Source organism: Ambystoma mexicanum, chromosome 3p (genome assembly GCF_040938575.1).
Source record: "Ambystoma mexicanum isolate Mex_15411 chromosome 3p, UKY_AmexF1_1, whole genome shotgun sequence".
NCBI classification, from domain to species: domain Eukaryota; kingdom Metazoa; phylum Chordata; class Amphibia; order Caudata; family Ambystomatidae; genus Ambystoma; species Ambystoma mexicanum.
The window spans coordinates 467,870,197-467,894,449 of record NC_090925.1 but is presented as its reverse complement, the minus strand read 5'-3'; positions in this window follow the sequence as shown (position 1 = coordinate 467,894,449).

Below are 24,253 nucleotides of genomic sequence, written 5' to 3'. Positions count from 1 at the left end.
AGTAGGTAACCCAAATAAGACACCTCCTTCTGATTATACTGGAATTTCTTCAAACTTGCCTTGTGACCATGGGTCGCTAAGTGTGTCAATAGTAATATAGTACTTTCTTTACAGATCTCTTTCGTGTCAGCAGCTAATAACAAGTCATCTATGCACTGCAAGAGTATGCAACCTTCGGGTAATTCTAGCATGTCTAGCTGCTCTTTTAGCGCTCTGCTGTAAATGCTCGGGCTTTCTGTGTATCCTTGTGGAATGCGTGTGAATGTGAATGATCGACCTCCTAGAGTGAACGCGAACAGATATCTACTGCTTTTATCCACTGGAATGCTAAAGAATGCGTTCTTCAAATCAACTACACTAAAGTATTCTGCAGTGGCCGGTATCATTGTCAGTATTGTTGTGACATCTGGGACCAAAGGGATTTGTGGGTCCACCACTTTGTTTAATGCGCGCAGATCAATTATGAAATGATAGTGTACCTCATTGCCTCCTTTCTTGTAAACTGGAAGAATCGGGCTGTTGCACGTGCTACCTGCAATTTCCTCAACCACCCCCAATCTCACCAGGTCAGTAACAATGCTTTTCAATCACTTCTCACCTTCAACAGAAATTTTATACTGGGGAATTCGTGGTAGTGTGACACCTTCTTTCAAAGTTATTTTTGCTGGCTCTATTTTCAAGCATCCTATATCATTATCATGCATTGCCCACAGACAGGTTGGTACTCTACTTAGCTCTTCTGGCAACTCTTTTGACATAAATTCTGTCACCGGTGCATCGTGAGGCCACATCGTGAGGAACACCCCGTCTGCCGTACAATGTATGACTGCCCCCAATTTTCTCAACAAATTTAATCCTAGCAAGTTCTCTCAACAATTTTCTGTCAATAGAAATGGACACTGTTCCGTAAATGGTCCTATTGTAATTGGGACAGCTTCGGACATGGGGTTAATTACTGGTGTACCTGCGAACCCTACAGAAACATTCTTCTGCCCCGACAGTGGTATCTCCGGAACAAAGTGGTGGTCTATCGAGCACTTCTGTGCCCCTCTATCTACAAGGAAACGGTGCTCCTTATTCCCGACTCTCATTTCTACGTAGGGTCCTCTCTGATTCACGGGAATAGACACTGGTTCTGACCCCTGTCGTGGGCTGTCCTATTGCGAAAATAACACATCGTCCGATGTGTAGTCACCGCTACTGCTATAATATGTGTTTGGTTGTGTATCAAAAATATTCCCATTTCCCCCTTGATGTCCTCCACTCTGATCATTTCTCTGTTGGCCCTGCCCGCCCTGATTTTGGTTCGAAACGCTTTGGTTCAGTGTCTGGTTCTGTTGTGCTTGGTTTTGACCATATGATTGGGTTTGAGTACCTCCATTGGTATATCCCTGCTGCTGCTGCATGTTATTTCTGCTTGGGCCGTTTCACCCCTGATGTCCTCTATGAGGCCTTCTCTGACCAAACCCACCCCTATTCTGTAGGTGCGGGCATTGCGCTCGCCAGTGTCCTTCCTCCTTACAATACGCTCATTGATTTAATCCCAATGACACCCCATGCATATTATTCAAATTTCCCCGGCCTTGTGCGTTTCCTCTACCTCTATTGCATCCAATGACCTGCTGCAGTAACACCCCTACTATCGTTTGCATCGCTTCTTTTCTCATCTCCAATGGGTACCCATTACATATCACTTCCTTTACTGACATTCTTTTGTTAGACCTCCATTGCATTGTTTCCCCTACCCATACCCTGCAATCTTTGTTTATCGCCTATTTGTCCCGGTATCGGCAAATGCTTTGTACCACCTGGAAAAACTCTCGCCCATGATTTTTTCATATTCAACCTTGACACCTCCTTCCTACCTTTCTTAATGAACTCTCTACTATACTCAGGTGTAGCAAACATTTCAGCATATCTGTCTTCCATTTCATTTTTTACTTCAATCAGTTTGTGCACATGTTTTCTTACATCCTCATCTCTTTGCTCACTGCGTGCTAATTTATTCAAATCTAACAATCGTTGTGGCGGTAAATTCCCAAGTATCTTCTTCCATTCTCACACCAAAATTTCCCCCATGCATTCCAACACTACCTGTCTCTCGTCTCTTCTTCGGTACCCATACAATGAGGCCAATGCTGCCGTCTCATCATTTCCTTCTATGTACATTTCTGCCTCTTGTCGCAATTCAATCTTTCTTTCTTTGCTGATCGCGCTTCGAGTTACCCGTCCAAATCCTGTTCCTTCAGCCCCGCCTCTCGCCTCCCCGGTCTCAATTTCGACTTCTGGAGGGGCGGATGGTGCTGAATCTATCTCTAGAGCGGGAGGTGCGGATGGGACAAGTGACACAGGTGGCATTGGTGAAGGGCCTTGCTGGGTGCTGGGAAATTGTGTGTCCGCGGTCTGCAATTGTGGGAGTGCTCGCGCTGTGGGCGGGTCTTGGCTTAACGCTTGCGTGAGGGGAAGTTCTTGGGCTGCGGGAGGGGGTATGAGAGCTACTGGTTGGGCCTGCACAGTCACTGCTGGCGTGTTTGGTTTCGATTCTGGTTTTGGGCCTCGACCCGTGTTAGTTAACAAATGTTCCATTAATTCGTCTGCTATGTGTAGTTCCCGCTGCGGGTATATTCTGTCTATGTTCATCTGGTCACGTCTCCCTTCCCGTCTTAGACTCGCAGTCCACTCCTCCTCTTCCTTCTCTTCTGCTATCTCAAGCTTCGTTTTGTGCCTACGCGCATGCTTCTCTCTACTCCTAGGTCAGAGCATTGCTTCCCTCCTCCAATCTTTGACAATCTCAAAAGCTGCAGGTCGCGCTTTCTTTCTAATCAGCACCCTCTCTAGGTTATCTATCCTCCCAATCTCAAAACTACCATTAATCGGCCACTGATGGTCGGGTTGCTTTCTAGTTTGCCTATGCCAAATTTCACAAAATATTATCGCACCCACACTATGTTTTGCATACATATCATAAGCCGGCGTTCCCCCAGGCGGTGCACTTTGGCCATATTCCAAGGACTGTCTACCGCAGCTGAAAAGCCCCGCTAAAGTGGACAGTACTCCAGGCATGTTTCTTTAACCTTCCCCTTTGGTTAGCCACTTTTACCTGGACGTTTGAGTTTGCAAAATCAACACTCTACCAAAAATCAGGTTTCTCTTTGAATCGGGGAATGACTCACCTGATAAAACAAGTCGCCTGTTCTAACGCAACCTCTCCCAACGTCGTGTCTGCGCTTCTCTGGCTTCTGCCTTGTCTCGAGACCCTCGCCTCCTTTGCCCTCTGGCCCGGTACGTCGATCAGGGATCAGATGTGTGCAGATCTACGGAAGGAATCTCTCCTCTCTTCTACAGGGCGTCCCATACACTTCTTGATCCCGGCTCGACCGTCCCGTCCTCGCCGTTCTTCCGCCTTTACTCCGTTACAATGTATACGATGGGGCAAGTGTGGGAGGGTCCCTATTCAGGCGCCATCTTGAAAGGGGCCCCTAGGGGTCCCTCGTGCTATGGAAACAAGGCAATAACCATATACGAAAAGATGCGCCAGACACGAAGTTCAAATTCCCAATGCTAGGGCTTATTGCAAGCAAAAGATAGCATCAATTGGCAAATTCTGATCTCACGCCCCGCGACATGCGTTTCCTAGACGTCGAGGGACGCAAGAGAGCGAATTACGTACATCAGTTACATATATACAAAATGCATATCATACAATCAGCAAAGTCATGTTCAACACCCCTCTTTATTAAGTTCCTTTGAACTCGGCATGACGATGGACATATCCGACGAGTATGACGATTATAACATTTTCGATGTCTATTCTAGTAACAATGTGCAATTAGAAAGTGCGGAGGCATCTTTTAGTTGTTGAACAGAACACGGTGGTTCTGTTCTTGGAAGCAAGCTGCACACGGGGGAAGAGCCACATTCCAAGCTTTGCTATCTATGAGGTACTATTCGTGTCCTGGGAGCCGACACGTTCTAAAGGGTTTTGCGAAGGGGGCCGTAAGAAAAGCATAATTCAAGCCTTTAACTGTATTATTCTAACATATTCTACCATCGTACGAGACTGGCTGGCAGCTTTGAAGTGATTAAATGCCCTGCAGCTCCCTCCCAAGGCTACAGAGAGAGAGCGTGGGCATTCCTCTCTGGGCTACTCATGTGGAGTTTCAACAAACTCTTCAGTCCCGCGACCTTGTCCTTTCATATTCAGACAACAATGTTAACAGTTGAGTAGAGTAAGCAGAATCCGCAAGAATTGCAAGCTGCAAAGCAGTTTTTAGACAGAAAGCAATGAGCAATGGTTAACAAGCAAAATGGCGATTCTTGCTACATTTAAAATGGCCGCTCGTTGGTCAAGCATAGTAGTTTATATTTCTATAATTCGGTGCATAAGACGGTTGGCCCACGGCCATCAAGTTACGTCTATCATTCAAATGAACGGCATTCATTTTTCTAGATTGACAGGAGATCTGCTCACAACACACACTCCATACATGGACCAATCACGGACCACAGTGGTCCCAGTCATTCATCGCACTCCAGACTCTCTGGCACCCAGGATGTGTATTGGAACCAGATGTTCCAGCCCACATCCTGGAGGCACACACACAAGGCATGCAGAAGCCTGCGAAAGCAATGGGTTTTGCGGGAAAGTGCATGGCCAAATAAGGACTGACCCGGGTTAACTCTCTACTGGGGAAGGTGAAGGGGCAAGATGGCTAAAGGACAGGAGAAAGAACCTCATGGCATGGCCATTTTGGAGCCAGGTCACCTATTTGTGCCAAACACGGTTAACGCGGTTAACATGGCGGGAAAGGGTTAAATTAATTTGGAAAGCTAGCTGTGTACCAGTCCGGTCAAAGACACATCTGCACAGTTAATAAAAAGTCCAGCAAGAGTATCTAGTGCCTTTGGAAATTACTATAGACCCAAGTGTGCTGTATGGTAAGATACATTTGCACACTTGTTACATGTTGCACAAAAGTTGCAACACGGGAAAAGGACTAAGGGAAACAAAGTCTCCCAGTACTGACTCTCTTAAGGGCATGTCAGTTTCCCCATAAAAAGCGAGCGAAAGCCCAGAGGAGTGCAGCTGAAGGCTGTGCTTCTCTGGCAATGTCAGTCAATGGTGTCTAAAAAGCAGCAAAATGTTTGGGGGTTGAAACATGGAGGGAAAATTACATACAATTATGAAATCTTTCCTAACACCAACCATCCTCTGCTACCAACTTGTTGGAGGGGACAGAGTATGCCAGAGGTCTGGGGATTGCTACGAGCTCACCCGTTCATTTCCCATGGGCCCAACAACCCTTTCCCCAGAACAAACGGAGGAATCAGCCAAGGGTAAGACCGACAGGGATCATACAGGACAATCACAGATCTCCAGAATCTCCAATTCCACAAAAAGTGTCCCCCAATTTTGATGCAGAATTGCCTCAGCACCTGGGCCCTCCCCCAAAAACCTATTGCTTACTTTTTTTGGGTGCTCAGAGTGGTAGACCCTATAGATGACCAGTATACATCTTACTCTACTAGTCCTTCCATGTCAGGTGGCTTGCCTGCCCTGTCCCCAAGAAACTATTACATTGTTGCAGGGTCACAGACTTACCATTGGCCCTTGCCCCTGACATCCACTTGGGACTTCTGTCCCATGATTGGCTGGAACTGGTCTCCCCAGGTCTGGGACCCAGTTTGGGTCCTAGTCCTATGTTCAGCTCTTCAAGGTGATGTGAAATTACTATGTGTTCCCAGATTACTGTGGACTTTTATTTGCAATTTCGAGACTGTACCCTGTGGGTATGGACCCAAAAAATACACCAACAAAAGGGACATTTGAAAGGGGAAACCATGTAGAAAAATCACCAAAGAGTAACGACCTTGGAATGAGTCCTGTGACTTGTCCTCACCCGCAGTCACCAACACGAAATAGAAGATCCTCAACCTTGACTTCCAACAATGAGAAAGAAACACCAACAAAAAAAACAGACATTTTTGCCGTAGTATCAGCTGTAACAATTGCCTTGGCACCCTTCAGTAAATTATATGAATCTATCAATGATACTTTGAAGGACCATACAACTTTGGCAGCTATGCTGCATACGAAAATGATCTATATAGAAGGCTATATTACGGCTTTGGAAGCAAGGGGGGGAGGGTCTTGTATAGTCAACAGTTCATCTGGCTATACTAATGGAGAACCAAAGCAACAACATGAATTGGCAGTAGAGAAGAGCAACGAGCAAAAAATCTCAGTCACATCGCAGACCGAGGAGATATTAAAGACAGCTTTGTATGTACCTGTGACAGACGAAGGACAGAAGCAAAGTTGAATTACGAACTGATACTGACAAACAAAGCTTTTCACTCCATGATCTTGAAGCATTTAAGAAAGTCCCCCCAGTAAAACCATTAAAACAACAGGGGGCTCTTCAGCAGACACAAATAAAGAGGCAACCAGTTAATGGATGCGTGATTATGACCTTGGAAAAGAACGCTCCGAGTATGACCTCGGTAGTAGGCGGACGGGAAACCGAGCCTCAAACAGAGCCTTCAAGGGTCAAACCTGTACAAATACTGACCTACAAAGTAAGGAGCCAACATCATATCCGCTCTTTGCAAATGGCAAGAGGCATACTAAAAAAGAAGGAAATCGAGTGGTAACAATAGAAGATCGGCAAACTCACTTAGAGGTAACAAAGAACTTCAAAGACAGTAAGAGCAAAGAAGGTCGGGTCAAAGAACACCAAAGAAACCAAATAGTCGTTTTTCAAGACTCAGAGCCACTCAACATCGAAAAAGCAGGCCAGGACGATACTTTAAATAAACAGCAAATTGTGATTGAGGATCCCGAAAAAAGTTTAGATCTTATGGAGCTCTTAGTCTACTCGGTAGAAAATTTGGATTCAGAAATCCCACAAACTTTAGAACATCTGGGGAGACCAGAAAAGGATCAAGGATTAGAAAACCGAGAAAACAATGAGGTACAGCAAGTAAGTCCATACCTAACTTTAAAAGAAAGAGGGGTATAAACTATTAAAGATCGCCCCATTAAGAAAATTGGATAGAATGTATTCCCCAAGAAGAGAGACGGTGGAGAAAGATTTAGAGGGAAAGCATCGGCCCAATGGGTAATAAATCACATGAGTAGATCACCTCGCACAAGAAGAGATACCAATAGCCAGCTTCGGGAGGGAGGCCAATTAGCAAACTACTAAAATAAAGAACAAAAGAGGAAAGCCTTAGCGGAATTAAGTCAAGGACGAAACCTAAGAAAGAGAAGCAGTCATGATTGAGACAGAGAAAAGGATAGCTATATTTCATATAGCAAAAAGCTGAGCAGTGAAAGGACTTTTAAACTGGAACGTGTGGGTGATATCCGAGATAATTTGATCTTGAATAGGAAAAACATCTTGGCTTTAATCAAATGTATTCCAAACCTTAGGCAGATCAACTCTGAAGATATTCAAATCGTAGAATTCAGTTCCAGCGGTAAAAGAGAGTGTGTCTACCTACACATCCCTTCTCCAGTAACTAGGTCAATGCTGATCATGGAACAGGAAAGCTTTCAAATGATGGGCTTCGACTTGTTTGATTTTCGTACAAGAGGAGACAAGGTACAACAAGAAAAGGATTTGAATAATAAAGTAAAAGAAAGCCTAAAAAGACAACAGGAACATCTAAAGAACCCACATGCAATGCAAGTGAGTACACTAGTTTGTACCAAAGAGTCCTCAGTATGACACATAAAGAGGAAGAGCCTGCAACTGCAGAGTTGACCAGAAGCCCCCGGAGGTCTGGACAAAGAGAAGAGTGGGACACAGTAGGATTGGAAGGAATTACATACTTGGAACCTTTAAATATTGGACGATATCCGAATGGTCCTCTTCAGAAGTTAACAATTACATTCGCACAAGAAGAGCCAGACATGGAACATGAAAAATCAACATTGAAAACACTTAAGGACTGCGAAAAAAGTGACCACTCTAAATGGCCCGTGGATCTCGAAGGCTCTAGCAAAAGAAAGCTAGCTATGCCGGGCACGGGTGGATACAGAAGATGATGTCCGGAGAGATGTAGCCAAGGATCTGGGGAAAGATACCATTGTAATGGGCTGCTGGAACACTAGAGGTTTCAGCCACCTTCTGGCTACAAGCGACGTCAACTTCGGGGATTTTGACATCTTATGTCTCCAAGAGACGTGGCTAACTAAAAAGCCATGTTTGGAGGGTTACAAACCTACTTATCCCCAGCGGTACGGTCTGAGAGAGGCCGTCCTTCATCAGGCCTGCTGACCGCCATTAGATCTGGATTGGAACTACATTACATAAAAACAGTGACATCAAATATCCATTTTGAAGTGTCTCTTCTTAACTGGACCCAACAAGATACGGAAAAATATTAAAACAAAGTAAAGGATGAGGCTGTGATCCTGATGAATACATACTGGAACCCTGCAGTCATTAAGAATGAAGATTATCTGGAACTGGCAGATAATATTTTGGCAAAAATACACTTTGAATGGGCACCGAAATTCATCATTTTATGTGGAGATCTCCACGCGGTTTGCCCTAAAACTAAAGTCTTTGACGGAATAAGGAAAAAAGTCCCCCTGAATATGGTCTGAGGACACTTTTGGGTCACGACGATGACCTCTTGAAACTTACAAAGTTTAGAAACATCAATACCTAGATCCAGTCCTATGATCCCGACGTGGGAAAGAAATAATCAGAGTGCAAACCTGGATTATATATTTGTTTCAAGTGAGATGCTGAAGATTGTAACTGATTTTGAGGTCGTGAGAACAACCAACAGCAATCACAACATTTTAAAGGTAAAATGGACTTGTATAAGGAACCCCAGATCAAGTAAACAGCCGAGATTGAGGCATGCAAGGGAGGAACAAAGCTAAGATTGTCTGCAAATGCAATTGTAGAATTGACTGATACATATACCAACATTTGTAAGTTAAAGCGGCAAGTAGGCTAGAAATATAACACCGATTAGCAACCTCTGCTAAAAGTTTACAAAATTAAAAGAAAGTCATGGCCAAAAAGTGAGATAAAAACTCACCTACACGAATTTAACAAACGTATTGTGGAAGAGAGAAAAAAACTAAGAAAAATAAAACTACAAGAAAAAAAAGCAAATTCTTCTGTGCTCACGAACCAGGTAAAAGCTTCAAGAAGGATATATAAAAGTTGGTTACGACAACAAAGAGATACTATTAACCAAGCAGACGCAGTTGCAACGCTAAAGACAGTGGGCCTCATTACGACCCAGGCAGTAAGGGTTTTACGGCGGCGTAAACAGCGCCGACCCTTACCGCCTGAGTACGAGGTCCCTTAGCGCCATGGCGGATTTAACACCTGCTTTTAGCAGGTGTTAAAATCCATGGCGCTAAGGGACCATGGAGTTAATTACGCCACCGTAATTTACGGTGGCGTAATTAACGCCTTCCCCAATCCCATTATGCCCTATGGGGCAAAAATGGGAATGGGGAAGGGTAAATGGGGATTGGGGACTTACCGCCCCGCCAAGGTCGGAATGGGGCAGTAAGTCCGCCAACCACCATGGCGTAAACGTAGTTTACGCCATGGTGGTAAAGTCACGGCCCAGGTGGTAACTTACCGCCTGGGTCGTAATGAGGCCCAGTGTGCAGTAGAAAATCGAGAGACTTCTGGACCCTAATTAGAACAACGTCAGGGATTCAAAATAATCCTATAAATAACTATGTGGGAGAAGAAGCCTGGTTGAATTACTTCACAAATCTATTCCAGAAAGTTGGGCATATCAATCCACCCAAACAGGCCATTTCAATTATACCATGGATGAAAGCCTGGGACCTGGAAGATATAAAGAAAAATCTCTCCCGTTTGAATAACTCAAGGGCCCCAGGGCCTGATGGCATTACGAACGAACGGTGACGTTAAGGTACATCCGGTGGAATGGGCAGATTTCACCCATGAGGTAATAAAAAACTGCATGGAGGCCAGAACTATACCCTCCTCATGGACAACAGCAACAATCGTACCAATTTATAAAAATGGACCCAGAGATCAAGCTAAGAACTATCGTCCAATAGCACTTTTGGATGTTATTGGGAAAGTTTTTGGATCGCTCCTGCTGGAAAACTTTCAAAAATGGGCAAGGTCCACTGGACATGAGGACCCACTTCAATCTGGTTTTCTAAAAGATGCTGGAACAGCGCCAAATATCCTTTTAGTAAGCGCCTTAAAGAGTAAGATCCATGAAGGAAGCCCAAAAATTCACCTTGCTTTTGTTGACCTGGTCCAGGCTTTCGACAAGGTCAACCGTGAAATTCTCTGGGAAAAAACTAAGAGCAAGAGGTTGTCCGGAAAGCATCCTAGGACCAATCAGAGCCCTCCACCAAGACACCTCAGTTAGGGTATGTTTAAACCAAGGGGGGATGTTATCAGAGCTAATCCATACGGCCAGAGGAGTCAAACAAGGGTGTCCCCTTGCACCAACGCTTTTCAACTCTTACCTTTGGGACATTAAAGAATGTGAATCGAGGGTCCGCTCATTTCCCCCAATAGTAGGTAAGACAAGGATCTCAAGACTGCTTTACGCAGATTATCTCATTTTATTGGATTACATCCCAATTGGTCTGCAGTGCCAATTAAATGAACTGGTGACCTAATTAAAAAAAATAACTTGGAAATCAACAAGGTTAAAACTAAGGTCATGACCATGGAGGAACAAAGTAACTGTACTGAGACCATTGGATGGACCTTGGAAGGGGAGACGATTGAACAAGTCAAGGAATTCAAATACTTGGGGCTAATCCTAAGTAATAATAAACAAGAGAGCCCAATGCAAAATCATCTTCTGGAAAGAGCGAGGACATTGGCAAGTCAGGCTAAGGCAATAGACAGAGGATTCTGTTGATTTACAGCAATCCCCCTTGTTCAATTCTATAAGGGAAAGGTGGTCCCCTCCTTAGTCTATGGTGCAGATGCTATGCTGATGATACCACAAGGATTTTGGAAACGCATACATGGTCTCTTTTGGAGAAAAACCCTGAATTTACCAGCATCAGGAAGACCATAATTAGTAGCTGTCCAAGTGTAACAATCATCATTCACACAGAAATCAAAGAAACAAAAAGCAACCTATTGACGACCTGGGTGAAAGAAAATAAAAAAAACACTGGAAGAAATAGATAGCTCAGAAGAAGAACCCATTCAAAATCCAAATAAAGTAAAACAAAAATTGTGGGAACGGGATTGGATACAGATGACTTCTTTAAAATATAGAAGTAAACTGATATGCCATCTGGCACCAACAACTAGGGGCTTAAACGATTTACCGACGTATCTAAATAAGTTCCCCGATAAGACTTTGAGAAACATCTTCTTACGAGTTTGAATGAACTTTCTTCCAACTAATGAGATTCGAGCTATAAGAAAAATAACACCAGACAATAGTTGCCATTTCTGTAAAAACAAGGACCAAATGGAGACACTCCGACATCTCTTTTTGTCATGTACAGGATTGACGAAGCTGAGAACTACGCATTTGGGACATTTACACAAAGAGACGAGAATATGTGGAGAAGAGGAGTGGTGGAGCTGGCTAATAGAAGGGACAACACTTCATACGTGATATCGGTCTCCCAATTCTTCATGAACTTGAAGCTTCAGGACTGTAATTGAGAATTGACAGAGAGATCTTGATCAAGTTTTCGAAATTTCTTCTGGTTTAAGGAACTTTTTCAGTACGGGAGGAGGGAGGGAAAATTAATTTTTCTTTTTCTTTTCTTTTTTTCTCTTGTAAATATTTCTTGTAAATTGAACCAAGTAAAATACAAAAATTCAAAAAGACAGTTTATTGTTGTGGCCACACCCCCTTCTCGGTGTTCTCTATTTCAACCAGAACACGCGTGCACCAGAGCAAGCACCATCAAGTACTGCTTTGTCGTGGGATACTGGTCTGCTGACCAGTTTACTGTGGACTTTTATTTGCAATTTCAAGGTGATTTAACTTCTACACCTCTACATGAACTGTTCGTAGTCTATATAATGTTACCATTGTTAAAATATATATTTTCTATTTGCTTACAATAAAATACAGTTTATTTTTGTGACCACACCCCCTTATTGGCGTTGTCTATTTCAACCAGAGCGCGCACGCGCACCAGAGCAAGTACCGTCAAGTACCGTTTTGCCATTTTGCCGCTTTGCCACATCGCAGCGGCTGGCGGCTCGGCGTACTTGCTGGTACAGTGCACAAGACACAATTTCACTTACTCAGGTAAACTTGTTCACATTCTTAATTTCGCATTGAATTGCTTGCATGTGTTCGACTGTGTATATGCTAAAATCTGACATGCCGGCTACTATTGCTCTTCCATCGGTAACTCGAGCGAGCACGCACTCAGTGAGATGTGTATCGAAAAAAGCCAACACGCTTTCACCAGCGAATCCTAATATACCACACTGCGCTAACATCCGTGGGTTTTGTATTCCTCGCAACCCCTCTAGAGATTTGCCAGAAAATGCTATCATCAAATCTAACACGCTCCCTGCTATATCAAATACTCAGAAATTTAAATTTCTGTCTGAGCTGCACCCTGAAAACATGCTAATAATTGATTCACTCATTTCTGCAGGTTTCAGTGGCACGCCGGACGAATGTAACATTGTAACAATTGAGGACAGTTGTGCCCATAGTGCGAGCAAACAAAATTGATGTGCAAAATGTGCCTTTAAAATCAAATTTAAGCACAGAAAGAGCAACTTCCGCCTGTGGCGCGTGATACCCCTATAAACAAAAAGTACTTACCTTTTGGACACCGAACGCCCTTTCATGGCAGGATTCATCATTCCATCTCCGACATATCTATCCATGCAAGCCATTCTGATTCAGCAAGCATGCAGATCCTTTCCCAATCCTCTATTATGTTCAATCACAAATCTTGCGTCCTGTCTACTTTATCAGTCCAACTCCGCGCAGGCCAAACTCGTCACCGAAACAAAAGAATTAACTCAGCCAACCCTCTGTGCTGGAAATCACATTAACAGCAATGAATATGGCTATCATCAGCTTAACCAAACTTTTTGAAACTTTGGATCAAAAAATCACTTTACAATCAACCCAAATTCCATACATTGTATACTGGACAAATATAAATTAATGTTTTAAAGAGACCTGCATTAAAACGTCTGATCAAGTTCTGAACAAAGATCTAACCCAGTGTGACAACCACAATCAACAAAAAACTGCGGCCTCAGACACACAGAATATGACATCAGTGTTACCCACGTTCCCAGCAGTCATTGCACCATTACATGATGAATTAGTGAATACATCTGTGAACAAAACTGTGGAGGCTGTAAGCTCTGATACTCAGGGAACTATTCCAGTGAATAATAAGCTCATTCGAAGACATGAAATCTTTGATTCGGTCTTTAAACAGAAACAGACTGTGAAAACTAACAATAGTAAGACGACCATAACTGTGCAATAAATGAAAAACAAAGCATAAAAACTATAAATTCTACACAAAAAGCAAGGTCATCTTTTGTTAGAAAATATAAACGGTTAATTAAGGATAAAAAGGATAGAACCCTCTTGCAGCAAAAAAGTCCTTCTGCACATCCACCTCTTGATGAGATTGTAAGTGCCCTCATGAGTCAACCTAATGACACAGTGATTAGTGGGCCAAGAAATGGCACGCACTGCGGTAAAAAAAAACAAGATCACCATGGATTTAGAACCAGCGGCAGCTGAACTACTATGTAAAGAAATTAAGAAGCAGTTGATGCATATTTAGCCTCTCAACCAAAACAGTCCTATGTTATGTTAACTGAAAACCCCCACAAAAACCTGTTACATCTGACGCTAAAACTGAAACTCCCTCTAATGTACAACCTAATGAACGCAAGTGCATACAACACACCTTATCTATGGAACAAAATATTCTTGCAAGTAAAGCACATGGTGCCCTGACTACAAAGACATTTGAGCATCGACCTGATGGCAATCGATTGAAATCACCAAACAATGAAATATTGATAAGAGAATCACACACTCTAAAGTTATTAAAAGGAAACAACAGTATCACACTTTAATAATGAAATGCCCACCAGGTCCACACAAATCATTGACATTATGTAGAGCCAATATCCTGAGCATTTTTGACGACACCCCTTCATTAGGAGACATTGAGCCTCATTACAACCCTGGTGGTAGAGTGATAATGGCGCCGGTAGTGCTGCTGGCGCCGTTATCACTCTACCACCACATTACGAGTTCTGCTCATGGGGCTGCTCTGCACGCCTGGTCAGCCCAGATGTGCAGAGCGGCACCCGCTAGCAGAAAAGGATGGTAGCAATGGTCCCTTTATGAACAGGACCGTTGTTACCATCCTCCCCATTCACAATGAGCCCTATGGGGGCCCCAAAATTAGGGTGAGAAAAGGTGCCATCACTTGTATATGCTGATGAGTTGATCTTGATTTTAAAGACTCCAATAGGTCTGCAAAGACTACTTCAGCCTCTAGCCTCTTACATAGATATCAATCAGTTAACTATTAATACCCAGAAAACCAAGATTATTTTACGTAACGTTAAAAAGTCAGGCAGGAATAAACTGAGGTGGACCTTGCAAGATGCCGAGTTACGACTGGCCCAACAATACACATATTTGTGCATATGTATAGATAGCCAGCCACATAACAGAATACACCTACAAATTCTGACATCAAAACTAACAACTGCAATCTCGCAAACCAAAGTCATCTTGTATAAATATGGGAAGTTTTAATTGCGACCAGCGGTTACCTACTATAACAAAAAAAACACTCCAATTCTATTATATGGCCTAGAAACATGGCCAATATTAAATAAAATGACTCCAAAGATTGGAAGCTACATTCTGGAGGCAGGTCTTAAACTTGCCCCAATGTCTGCCAATTGCTAATCTAAGATACAAGATTGGACTAATCTCGTTGAATGCATTATATCATTGGCATTTATGCGCTCTGCTCAGGAAATGCATTCTAGCAAGCAAGCCAAATACTTTAATTAAAACTTTGTCTGGCTATAAACTTAGTTTTTCACACAGCTTTGTAACTAATTGGAAGAAAGCTGTCTTTACCATCGTGGCTGCAGCTGACATTACGCTGGATATTCTCATAATGGATCCAAGCAGCTAAAACAAAACTCTCTTTAGCTGACCGGATTGAGACACGAAAACAATGTTCTTCACACAAGGACCTCGGAGAAAATCCTTTTGTAGAAAAAAAAATCGTATCTCTGAACCATACTTGCTTCGTTATCCTTCAGTAACACTAAGATCAACTACACTGTGCTTTAGATTTAATCTTTGGCCAACCAGATCTCTGTTAGCAAAACATAAAATCATTAGTGGAAACATCAATTATTGTCGATTTTGTAACAATATTAACCAACAAGAAACCTTACGGCACATCATATAACAGTGTCCTGAACTATCAGACAAAAGAGACAATCACCTTTTCAAACACTTTGCGCAGTATTGACTGCTGAATGTTGACGAACAATGGAAGATGATCTTCTCAACTGCACGTATTACCATGCAAATTGCTGTCATGAACTTTTTGATTTCACTACCACTACTGTAACCTAGAAATACAGTAGGTAACATCATTCAAGTGGGTATCTATTTAAATGCCACCAACAGCTTAAATTTAAATTTCCTCTGATAAACTAAGGAAGATTCATGTCTTTTATTGCCCATATGTTATTTTCTAGTCTGATTATAGTTTTAATGTTTATGATTTTAGAGAGACAGAAGATGACAACATGCTAAAACAAAATACTTTATACCAGTAAATCGAATGATTTACTGGACCAAATCAGAAGGCCATTACAGAATTTCGTCATGATTAAAGTCGAGCAAACTAGCTCAAAGTTTGAGTTAAAATGTTTAATGTGTGATCCTCTACAGAGAGACTTCATTACCTGGTCAATGAAGCAAATGTTATAGAAACCTAGTTCTATGCTGACACTCAAAGTTGTCTTATTATCATGTTTATGACATGACATTGCAATTGTTTCACCATTGCATTGGGGTTGTACTATTTACAAATTAACTGCTGAAATTGGAAACTGTATAAGTTTAAGTGATTGTAAAAAGGTCCCTTTGGTTGTGTCCTTGTAGTCTGCGAACATCTACCTAATACAATCTGTAAATTGGAAAATGCGAGACTTTTACATAGTGGCAATCTCACTATGTTCATGTATAATTATGATTTAGATTGTGAGGCATTTATGTGCAGAGTGCAATTAAAAGATGTTCCTGATTCTGGACCTAAAATTAGAGTGACTATGAAATTAATTATACACAGGCTGCAAGATTTTAATATATGTTAGGTTTAGTAGATTGAATAATTTAAAAAAAATGTTGTTTTATTATATTACATTTATTGTAAAGTTGTTTATTCAGCTGTAGCAATACATAAAAATTAACAAAAATAATAAAAACCACGTTGCAACATTGTTAACTTATTCATGTTCCACTTCTCATCTGGGTTGCTGAGAACCGTTTGTCTTCCCACCGCGGGTGAATACCCATTGTCTAGCTCGACTGCATCAGGTGGTCGTGGACCACAGAATCAAGCTCTCCGGCTCTGCAATTATGGGAATTTATTCTTTTTTTCTGCAGCTGGCCCCTTGTCATTTGATGTTTGGAATGTGTTTGTTTATCTCTGACCTTGCCTGTGAGCTCTGGCCGTCCCGTTCTGTGCAGCTTGGTTCTGCTTCCCTCATCTTGTGTCCTGCAGCTTGAGGCCTTCTGTGATTTTCATTAGACTTATAATATGATTTCTACAGACTTATATTGTTTTATCTTTCTTATAGGTTAGTTGCACTTGGTCCTACCAGGCTCCTTACATACTCCCGTAGTTCCATAGGGTTGCCATAAGAATCTGCAAGCATGCTCTGGATCTCTTTGTTGCCTTGCGTTTAGCATTTCTGCACTTGGCTAATGAGAAAAATAATAAAAGCTTTGACAGTATGTATAGGTATCTCTCCTCTATCTACAGAACTGCGGATGCATGTTCTTCGTGTATAGGAGTGTGTGTTTGTGTAAGCTGTGCATGGTTGCGAGTGGTGTCTCTGCATTTAGTCAACGTTGTCCATTATGGCATTTGGATCCATGATCACTGTTGAGGTACCTGTATCCAAAAAGATATCCACTGGATAATGTTGGAATGGCTGTCTGAGAGAATATCTCTCTGCATATGTGTCTGTCATTGGTGCTCTTGGGGGTTGTCCGAATAATGAGTGACTTTTTGCGTTCTTGACTCTTCGGGCTGTCATGTTCATAGGAGTGAGGAGGGGTATTCCTGGGACCCTCTCTTCACTAGTGTATGTGTCTCTTACATGATGGCGACATGTACCTGAGTACTTGGATGAAGAACTGTTACCGGTCTTTGGTTCTGTGTCGCACTTTGTGATACAATGATTAGGGATGTATCATGTTGCGTTGTGGTACCTGTATTAATGTCTGAGTGTGTTGGTAGGCCATTGAGTCAATATGCATTTAGGTTCATACCGCATTATTTTAGAGAGACTTTTCAGTCTAGTGCTTAATTCCTGATAGCAAAAAAACTAGGTGACAACACCTCATTAGAACTGGCTCTCTCAGTTGGCTCCCTTAGGAGCAGAAACTATTAATTCAATGTTGTTATAAGTTTATCTCTATAATTTGTGTTCTTTTTAGTCAGAGACCCATTTTTGTCTCCATTTGCGCATGTTAAAAATAAAAATAAATATCAACTGAAACTTATAAAAACCCCAGGAACTGTTTAATGCACATTCCTGTGTCAACAATTTTTGTTTTATTGCGAGTGGTGAGGCAAAAAAATAACAAAGGTCTATTGTATGTACATATGCCAATGCATTTCGGTATGCCAAAACACCATCTTCAGGGCTGTACAATATTCTACATTTATATTTTTAACATATCACAAGTTGTTATTCCAAACATAATTTCAATATTTGAATTTTCACCAAGCATATTAATAATTTCTAGAGATATTCCGAATGAAGTTCGAATATTCAAAAAGAAACATAATAAAAGTAACATACCAATGCATGCCAATAATGTTCATAAAAAGATGTCACCAACAATCACGGGTAGGAAAAGAGAGAGTGTAAATTTTGATTCGACTTTCGCTGTAAGTATAGTTAAAATTCAACAACTAATGCGTATGGCAGAATCCTACCTCTCTCTACTTGTTTTGTTGCATGTATCATTCGTATCTTCAAACCTTGTAACAGTGCTGCCACTGAAAGGAATATGAGACCTATGTGAAATGGAAAATGCGTTTAAACCTGTGAGCCATTTCTAGTTTTTGTGAAGATCCGATGCATAGAGAGCACTCACTTCTCGTTTCATTGACCGTCCGTCTCCGAGTGAAGCCGCGTGTGCGTGCAGCTTCACTTTGTATTTATGTGTTACCATGGCGAACAGGCGAGGCGTTGTGCTCCTGCTAAGCTGTAGGAGCATGTACGCCTCGTGCCCCACCCCCCGCGTTGTCATGGAGGGGCGGGAGTGTTACCATGACAACGTCTATATCTATTTACCCTGTGGACGTGTCTGTGCTGTAGAGCATCTGAATCAGTTGAATACTAAGTTACATGCCAGCTAAATGTATGCAAATCCGCATTAATCTGTGTGTGTGTCAAAAAAGCAACTATGTTCACGTTGTGTACAATGCTAATTTGCATGAATATGTAGATATATAAAGAACACATCGTGTCTCTGTTCAAGATGCGTACAATGACAGTGACATGCTTTATTGTCTCAAGGTAAAAGGAGTTATTTGGAACTTATTCTCATGATGTGTAAAATGTTAATGCTACTTCCTTTGATTGTTTAATAGGAATGGTAATATTCTATTGGCATTATATGTATGGTAATTCACTCACTACCATCTGTACTTATCTCAATGAATCTCTTGAAAACGGGAACAAAATAAATCCTAATAAAATAAAGAACAAATGAAAACCATATTAATAGATATCAATAAAAATAAAATAGTGAACATATGAAATATCATATATTCTGCTTTACACTAAGACTTGATCCTGCAACCCACACTCTATTTTCTTAGCTTGGTTTCTGTACTGTGAACAAGTGACATGCAAGGTACAATGAGGTTATAGATAACACTATTCTCTTCTCTTGATTTGTTAACTGTCAAAAAACAACTGCAATTATAGCCCCAATGCAGTTATCAATAGCACATGTAATTGATCTCTTCATTCAGACCCTTGGTCATCAGTGCGCTCATTCTGTCTATCCAAAATGTTTCCCGTTGGTCTAGTCTTTTTTGTAGGTTTTCATATGGATCTCTTCTTTTCACAACTTCCAAAACCATAAATTTGATATGTGCCAAATTGTGCTTTTTTTCTTGCCAATGTCTGGCTACCGCTGAAGTGGCATTTCCGTTTCGTATACATGATCTGTGTTCATTACACCTAGTTTTGGCTGCCCTTTGGGATTGGCCTATGTAGTAGAGACTGCATGGGCATTTGATAGCATATATGATACTTTGTGAATCACAGGTCGCAAAGCTTTTGAGTCTAATCTTTCTGGATGTATCCACAGTTACTGCAGTTAAGGCAGGGGTAGGTTCCAATTCAATCTGTGTTTATCTTTTTTTGTGGAGGTCTTGTATGCACAAGTCTGTCTTTGAAGTTCTGACTCTGTTGTCTTTGAACAAGTGTTCCACTCTCTGGTCGCATGTAACCGTATTCCAGTTTTTTAAAATTATTTCTTTTATTCGATTACTTTGTCTCAAATATCTTGATACAAATACCAGAGGTGGTGTTCTGTCTGTTTTCTTTTTCGGCTTGAGTAAGTCCTCTCTATTTTGTGTTGCTGCTCTTGCCTCTGCAGTTTTTACTTCCTCTGTTGAGTATCCCCGCTCCAGGAATTTTTTGCCCATTTCTGCCACCTCATTTTGGTAATAAATGGGATCACTACCTATGCTTTTCACCCGTAACAATTGGCTGTATGGTACGTTTTTGATGAGACTTGGTTGATGAAAACTGAGTCTTTGGAGAGGGTTATTCCGATCTGTGATTTTACGGAATACTGTTGTTTTGTATTTTGTATCCATCATAATGATCTTGACGTCCAGGAAATGTATATTGTGAATATCCATGTGCAAACTGGATTCTTGAGTCTATACTGTTTAAATAATGTAATAATTCCAGCGGTTTTGTTTCAGTATTAGTCCACACTCCAAAAATATCATCAATGTACCTAATCCAAATGGCCAGTTCTTGTTTCCAAAGAGGATGTCGAAGTACAAGTTCTGTTTCAAATTTATGCATAAAAGCATTTGCGTAGGATGGGGCCATGATTGCCCCCAAAGCGGTGCCTGCAACCTGCAGATAGTATTGATCTTTACGGCGGAAATATGAATTATTTCCTATGAATTCAAGCAGTGCCACAATGAATTCCTTTTGGGCTGGTATCTCTTCCTCTTGTAATAATACCCATTCAACTGCTTCTCTTCCTAGGTTGTGGGGAATCGATGTATATCGATGTATATAGACTTTTGACATCTATGGTGAATATACTGTGGTTAGGATTATATGGTATCATGTCTAAGTATTGTAAAAAGTGTGTCAAATAGTTTATGTAAGTACTGGTTTTTTTAATTAAGGGCTGCAGAAAGAAGTCTATGTACTTCCCTAACAGTTCCAGAATGCTGTTAATTCCCGCCACAATAGGTCTTCCTGTATGTTGGGACAAAACTCAGCACTTTTTGTAAAGTTTGTTTCTCTTTTTCTGTCAAGATTCTAGAGGAGAGGTTAATTACTAAGTTTTCTTCTGTTGCAGCCTTGTCTTCAGCCCTTCTCTTTGCTTTTCTCTTCCCCTTCTTGTCCTCCTCTTCCTCTTTCTAAAAAAGTTGGTCTTTCTTTATTTGGCATTGCTGTTGTCTCTGCTCCGGCAAGGACAGCCACCCTGCTGGGTGATTGACAGTTGGGCTGGAATGAATGGGAGAAACCTGCATAAAAGGCGAGGCTTTTTGGCTTGGAAGGCAGAGTCGACTACTGGACGAAGGAATCTGAAGAAGAACTTGAAGAGACACCTGCTGAAACTCCTGGAACGTTGGTTTGCCCGGTGAAGCCCTGTGCTGAAGCTCTGACCTTGTATCGACAGAGAAGCCCTGCAAGGATGACTTCTCCCCTTGAGTTGGTGGGACCAATCAACTCCAAAGTAAGCCACCTGGACATCCTCTTGAAGCTGGTTGAATTTCCACTGCAGTCGCTGCTGGAACCGAATAGCCAGGGAGAGGAACACCAGATCGTGTGAGTTGCTTTTAAGCCGGTCAAGAGCTCCGGACTCCGAGGAAGCAGGACTAACTGAGCCTGAGCCCCCTCAACAGATTGCGGGCACCAGATGCAAGGAAAACCCATCTCGACAGCCAGGAGCCATGGTGGTGCTATTTGCGGTAGACGCAAGGAGCTGAAACACCAAAGTGCCACTTGTTTGAAGAATGCCGGTTGCGATCACTGACCAACCCATTGCAGTGCACGAGTCCCCAGAAGCCCCCCTTCTTGTCCCCATAACTGAGGCCCAAGAACACCAGGATCTGCAGAGCTGCACAGGAACAGAAGCCATCTGCCGCACTTGTCTTCAATTTAAAGGCACTGTACACTCTAAGATTACTTACCTCTTGCCTTGTAACCTTGCTTGTTCTCAGTTGAGACTAGTCTTGGTTGCTCCTGTAGAGTTTCTTGCATCTTCTACTACTCACAGGCCTAACAGCTTGTGACCCTACATTTGATTCTACTTTTCCCAAACAGATGTTCTAAAACTTTGTGCAAGACTTTTACTTACCTTCAAGAAGTGCTTCAGTTCACCTTGACTTTTGCTAACTTAACATTGGCTGGCCTGGCTCCCTGAATAACTCTTCTCTCCTCTGCTTATGTGTTTTGCCTTCCTTCCAGGAAAGGGTTAACTGATTTTGCAATGGGGGGGGAGTTTGAAAGTACTTACCTGATTAAGAATAATTGTGTGAACACTTGTCTTATTCTGAAACCTCTTTTCTTTGACACTCCTCTCAAGAATATTATAAATGCAACAGTGATATATTAATTTCGACAGCACCCTAACTATTGAAGTCACCAAAGGGTGTAGGTAGTGTCTGCGAGCCATCCCAAATGGGTATTTGCAGAGTATTTTGACGTCTATTTGTGTGTTGCTTTATATTTCTCCCTTCTGAAGAAGGCTTATTCAAACTGACTGTTAAACTAATAATTGTTTAATCAGGAAACCTTGTGTGCAAGAGTTTATTTGAATACTTGTCACTGTAAATCTCTGTGTATCTCCCCTACAGCTCACATTGACCTCTCTTGAGATAAGCCTGGCTACTCTACCACACTAGCAACCTGTGTAGTACAGACTTATACCAAAGGTTGGGTTCCTATTGCTAGGAGGCTACGGTTGTTGTAGTGCACCCAAAGGGTACTACATGCAATCTTGCCGAACAATTATCCATCATGTACTAGTCCTGTGGGTTGTATACTATCATTTGTGGGGTGAGAAGGTCCTGCATGTACATGGCCTTGCCAGGGCAGGCGTTTTGCTGTTATGCCCATGCATCCCATATGCTTTTTTGCAGTGCAGCACATTGACTTTGTGTGATGGCACATGTACTCACCCACTAGCCATGTCCGTTGTCCTCTGTGCCTCTCCATGTATTCAGGCAGTGTACTATTGCATAGGACCATGGCATTTTGGTTGGAACCAGGGAAGTGAAAACAGCAGTGGGTGATGTAGAGGTCTGGATCGCAGGTCACCTGGAAGTACATTGAGTGGTAGTACTTCCTTTTGCAGTACACTGCTTCATGTGCCTGGTGGCCACCTATGCCATATGGGTGCATTCCAGGGCTACCATGACATTTGGCATGTGTGCCACAGCATGAAACCGTTCCTTCATGGTATGCTCCTGGTCTGGGTTGGTGAGTGAGCAGAGAGGTATACTGTGACACATGGCGCAGGAGGGCTTCCAGCACCTGCCCAAGCACGATAGAAAATGTTGGCTGTGACATGCAGCATGGCCCGGAAATACAGCTTTAATGTTTTCAGTGGTAATTCCGCTGACTGTAATTCCGCTGACTGTAATGCAGTCGGTGGAATTACCATCAACGGTATTAGCGCCGATTTATGATTCTGCAGAACGGTAAATATGGTGGTAATTCCATTACCGGCCCTTTTAACATTTACTGTCGGACTCGTAATGACCCCCTTTTTCTGGTATTAGTTTAGGGTATAAGAGGGCTGAGTGGCACAATCTGAAACCTCTGGATTTTAACAAAGGAAACAAAGTGGAATGACGTATGCAGTCATATACTGGACAAAACACAATACAGTTAAGAAGGGTTTCTGTTGCACAAGAGAAGAAAGGGCATACATTAAAAAGCTCCATTTTGACCTATTGGCCTGAGAAAAATTAACCATTTTCTATCAATGATTTTAGAAATCCATATTAAATCGTACCACAAGAATTTGCCATGTTGCCATGCCTACTTAGTTTCTGTTCTCTTATTCTGCACTTTCACTGCCCTTACTAAATGTTGTCTTAATAAGGAAGCCAACTTTCTTAAAATCGCCTTTTCTAATGGTGTGCGGCAAGTTAAGAAGCTGCTGAATTAGACTGGTTCATGTAAGCTTGGCGCTGGCATTTAACACTTGCAGGCCGGGTGAAAAAGACGGAGCAGAAACATGATGTGTACTGTCACTTCTGCACAACTTCCTATGAACACCAGCAAACAAGCACCAATTCGCCCACCATGTTAACCTTGGAAATAGCCAATGTGGCTCCATTGTAAGGAAGAGGGTGCATCCAAAATGATGCTTCACCTTTGGAACCATAAATAATGGCCATATTTCCATCTTCTGGGGAAGGCAAGTAAGAGGCAGGGGCCTTTCCTTCATTTCCATGGTGCCGGCAACTCCCATGGGCATGGTGAATGCCAGCCCGTGGGTCCCAAGCGTTGTGTACGCATCTCCCCAGCTCGTGCAAGCAACAGCTTCTATTATCGGAGGAGGGAGGGGGGCAAAAAGAGCTGCTCTAAACCCGCAAAACCCAATGCATAAAAAAACAGTATCTGGTGATACATGACCTCACCGTTACAGTGGAACAACAGAAGGGACGATTTGGTGTGATGACAGCTCTCCATTGAAGGATACTTTGATTTTTGTCCATATCACTTTATCAGTCAAGAGG